Source organism: Salmo salar, chromosome 02, assembly GCF_965601325.2.
Source record: "Salmo salar chromosome 02, fSalSal1, whole genome shotgun sequence".
NCBI classification, from domain to species: Eukaryota; Metazoa; Chordata; class Actinopteri; order Salmoniformes; family Salmonidae; genus Salmo; species Salmo salar.
Window position 1 is genome coordinate 36,680,345 of NC_138292.1, and position 5,224 is coordinate 36,685,568.

Consider the following 5,224-nt stretch of genomic DNA (forward strand, 5'->3'; position numbering starts at 1 on the left):
CTGTGGGGACGACGTCATCGATGCACTTATTGATGAAGCCAGTGACTGATGTGGTGTACTCCTCAATGCCATCGGAGGAATCCCAGAACATATTCCAGTCTGTGCTAGCAAAACAGTCCTGTAGTTTAGTCTCTGCTTCATCTGACCACTTTTTTATAGACCGAGTCACTGGTGCTTCTGTTTGCTTATTGCAGTATACAGCTCTTTGAGTGTGGTTTTAGTGCCAGCATCGGTCTGTATGTAGACAGCTACGAAAAATACAGATGAAAACTCTCTAGGTAGATAGTGTGGTCTACAGCTTATCATGAGATACTCTACATCAGGTGAGCAAAACCTCGAGACTTCCTTAGATATCGTTCACCAGCTGTTGTTTACAAATATGCATAGGACCCTGCCCTGTGTGTCACATTGGTATGAATGATACGGGGGACAGCCGCAGGATGCATAATAGGGTTTTTATTTATACCCAAATTACAGCGTGCACAGGGAGGAAGACCAAACAAACACTATACAAAACACAGGGTAGAAACCCAAACAAAAGAGCGATGAGTACCTCAAATAAATAACACAAGCTCACAATGATTAACACACAGGACGAGACCCGTAATCATCTGTGCAATCCACAAGCGGCACGAAAGCCAAAACACGCAGCACAGGTACTCACACGACCAACGGACATAGTAACAATAGTGGACAGCCTAATGGAAACCAAAGGGCACACTTATACAAGTAATAATCAGTGGGAATAGGGGACAGGTGTGCGTAATGAAAGCTCTGGAGTGATAAAACCAGTAAAACCAATAAAACGGCAGCCATCCCCTCTTGAACCATCAGACACCAGCATACACACACACACGATAACAAATGCACTATAAACACATGTACACATGGATTTTGTACTGTACTGTAGATATGTGGTAGTGGTGGAGTTGGGCACACAATGTGTTGTGTTTATTGTAATGTTTTAAAAATGCATAAACTGCCTTAATTTTGCTGGTCCCCAGGAAGAGTGTCAGCAGCTAATGGAGATCCATAATAAATACAAATTCAAATGTGTGGTTTATCTTCTGAAAATGTACAGTATTTCTACAAACAATTAATTTTAGTTACACTATTTTAGTAGGGGGATACATATTTTTTTTTTACAAAGATAAGATTAACAGGTAAAACAGTTGTTGGTATGTATCTTGCTTTATTATAAGTGTTATGCCTATGTTCCTCTTCATTAGAATAGCTGGGGATCAGAACTCAACTGAGGAAGAGAGAAAGTACTTGGCAATGTCAGCCTTAGTGCAAAGATCAAATTGGACTGAATATAACCCTGGGAGCTATGGCTAATTATTCATTCATTTTTAAGTAAGAAAACGTAAATTGTAGTGAATGCAAACATAAAACGTATTGTGCTCCTCCCAGTAGTGTAGCTCTTCGGCAAAGCTCCAGGCACAGGCCAGGTCTTTGCATGTCTTGACCGTGTGGACTGCACATGGACCTGGCAACTGCTGAAACAGGAGCTCAGCTGTACCCACTACGGTGAGATTCTTCTGACCTATATTGGATATTATATTGGATATTATATTGGATTCAACCTGGCACATAAGTCTTATATTGCGCGTCGACTTTTCTCCTCATAGTTAAGAGCGATCTCAAACACTGACTCTCCAGAAAAGTTGTCTCACGTCACGGCACTGCAGAGGTTAATTAGGTTTTTGTCACAACTGTTCTGACAAAATGCTCCATGAAAAGCTTTTTCTTCACCTCTTCATGAAAAGCTTCTTCTTCACCTCACAAAACTTGGGTTTGGCATTGAGGATGTCCATGTACTTGCGGAACTGGTTGGAGATGTTCTCCTCTACAGAAAATTAGGCAGCGTCCACTCCGCTCTACTTGATCTCCTCGTTAATCCACTGCATCTCCTCTGAAACCAACTCCAGGCGTTCACAAACCTTCTGGAACTGCTCCTTCATGAATGCAGCTTCCTTGCTCTCCACATTGTCCAGGGGCAATTTCATTACGGGAGCAGCGATGGCGAAACAAGGAAGAGGTCACCTGCGATACTAGCCACCACCTCAGCTCCCTGTTCAAACACTTCCATTACAGTCTCTATCACGTTCTTCTTCTTCTGCTACGATCTTCTATAGCTGGCCGAGCATTTTTGCTGGTATTGTTATTATTCAGTGCATAACACATACCAGTATTACATCTGAGAAAAGACCATAAGGTCATGGTCAAGAGAATGTTTAATTTACATTGGACATAATAAAGTCTATGGTCTATAGAATTACTTTTGACTAAATGGACACCTTTCTACTGACACTTAACTAAAGTATTATTGAAGATCCATTTAAAATATAGACAACCAATCATCCCCCAGTTCAAGACCATAGTTAAAATGGAGGAAAGGTTCAACAGCAATACCAAAGTCTCTGAACTTATGTAGAGCTGTTCTGGTCTTGTTGGACTGTGGCCTGCTTCCTTGCTCAAACTCTCAACTAGAGTGAATCCCTGCTGGCATCACAGTGAGAACTGATAAGAGTAAATTTCAGTACACTAGCAAAGCCTACTGGGATTACAGCTGGGTACACCCAGTGAGCAATAAGGCAACTATGCAAAGACAATCCACCAGTGAGGAAAGACACGTATAGGTAGGTACTCTATGGAGTTTCAAATATGTAGTTCAATGCAGTGTTTTAATGGTTTTATGTTATAGAAATGTTTTAAGTATTCACAGTTTGTTGTCTGCATTATACACTCAATTCAAGTGTGTTGTATATCACATCATCAAAGTGCCAAATGATGAAAAAACAACCAACCAATAAAGATCTGAAGTACAGTATGAAGTATAAACAGCAAGCAGGAAGCCAATTAGCAACTTCAAACACTATGATGTACTAGAGTAGACTGTGACTGAAGGGGTGGTGCTAAGTGCATTGTAACAGTGTCCATTTAAGGAAATTGCGTAGAGTATCTAGAATTGGAATAACATAATACAAGCAGGGATTAAGACTAGTTTCAGCCTGGAGGCCATTTTAGATGTAATACTATCATTATATGTCACAGAGGAAGTTACAGAACATTTACTACACAGTATATTATGTATTATACAGTAGAATGCATATACCTCTGCTGCAATAAATCAAGGCAAATTGTATTGACTAATCAGCAAGATTATTGAAATCATTTAAAAACACCCATTTGACAACTGGCGTGAAATTATTTCAGGTCAAAGTACAATGTTATGAGCTCACACCTTATTAATAAAAACCTAATCCATTCTCCTTTGGCCCTTCAACTACAACCACCATCGCCACCACGGTCGCTTGTCAGCCAGTCCAGTCAATTCCAAGTAGGGTGTTGGCGTGATAAACTGTCTGTACGAGATTAAACTTGCCAAGCTGAAGGGCATTTTCCACAGAAACATCTGGAAAAACAGCAACAAGACAATGGAAACTATTCTGTCAGCGTCTTAGTCAGCCTTTCTCTGCTGCTGAGGTCTGCCCCAAATGGGTTTACACCGCAGAAGATTAGGTAAAATGTCACCCTCATATCTCAACCTGATCTATCACCTACTTTTACAGCTGTCAAGGGAGGCACAGTCTTTAAGACCATAGAGAACAGCGACTACTGAGTGAGATGTCCAAGAAAATCCAAGAACTCTAGAACAGTCTGAATAAAGCCACCATAAGAGATTTTCACTCTGTATTTGTATTTGTATTTATTATGGATCCTCATTAACTGCTGCCAAGGCAAGAATTAAGGCAGTTATACCATTTTAAAACATAATACATTCACAAAATATTTCACAACACATAAAGTGTGTGCACACAGGCCACTACTCTACAACCACATACAGTTGAAGTCGGAAGTTTACATTCACCTTAGCCAAATACATTTAAACTCAGTTTTTCACAATTCCTGACATTTAATCCTAGTACAAATTCCCTGTCTTAGGTCAGTTAGGATCACCACTTAATTGTAAGAATGTGAAATGTCAGAACAATAGTAGAGAGAATGATTTAGTTCAGCTTTTATTGCTTTCATCACATTCCCAGTGGGTCAGAAGTGTTCATACACTCAATTAGTATTTGGTAGCATTGCCTTTAAATTGTTTAACTTGGGTCAAATGTTTCAGGTAGCCTTCCACAAGCTTCCCACAATAAGTTGGGTGAATTTTGGCCCATTCCTCCTGACAGAGCTGGTGTATCTGAGTCAGGTTTGTAGTCCTAATTGCTCGCAATCGCTTTTTCAGTTCTGCCCACACATTTTCTATAGGATTGAGGTCAGGGCTTTGTGACGGCCACTCCAATACCTTGACTTTGATGTCCTTAAACCATTTTGCCACAACTTTGGAAGTATGCTTGGGGTCATTGTCCATTTGGAAGATCCATTTGCGATCAAGCTTTAACTTCCTGACTGATGTCTTGAGATGTTGCTTCAATATATCCACTTATTTTTACACACCATCCACTTATCTATTTTGTGAAGCGCACCAGTCCCTCCTGCAGCAAAGCACCTCCACAACATGATGCTGCCACCCCCGTGCTTCATGGTTGGGATGGTGATCTTTGGCTGGCAAGCCTCCCCCTTTTTCATCCAAACATAACGATGATCATTATGGCCAAACAGTTCCATTTTTGTTTCATCAGACCAGAGGATATTTCTCCAAAAAGTACGATCTTTGTCCCCATGTGCAGTTGCAAACCGTAGTCGGGCTTTTTTATGGCAGTTTTGGAGCAGTGGCTTCTTCCTTGTTGAGAGGCCTTTCAGGTTATGTCGATATAGGACTCGTTTTACTGTGGATATAGATACTTTTGTTTCCTCCAGCATCTTCACAAGGTCCTTTGCTGTTGTTCTGAGATTGATTTGCACTTTTCGCATCAAAGAACATTCATCTCTAGGAGACAGAACGCGTCTCCTTCCTGAGTGGTATGACGGCTGTGTGGTCCCATGGTGTTTATACTTGCGTACTATTGTTTGTACAGATGAACGTGGTACATTCAGGCGTTTGGAAGTTGTTCCCAAGGATGAACCAGACTTGTGGAGGTCTACAATTTGTTTTCTGAGGTGTTGGCTGATTTATTTTACCATGATGTCAAGCAAAGAAGCACTGAGTTTGAAGGTAGGCCATGAAATACACTGCTCAAAAAAATAAAGGGAACACTAAAATAACACATCCTCGATCTGAATGAATGAAATAATCTTATTAAATACTTTTTTCTTTACATAG

General features: G+C 40.5%; 1 pseudogene; it reads right to left on the minus strand.

Moving 5' to 3' along the window:
• Positions 1-1,570: 1,570 nt before the first annotated feature.
• LOC145864089 (protein rapunzel-like) lies at positions 1,571-2,255 on the minus strand (annotated as a pseudogene).
• Between the last annotated feature and the right edge of the window lie 2,969 nt (positions 2,256-5,224).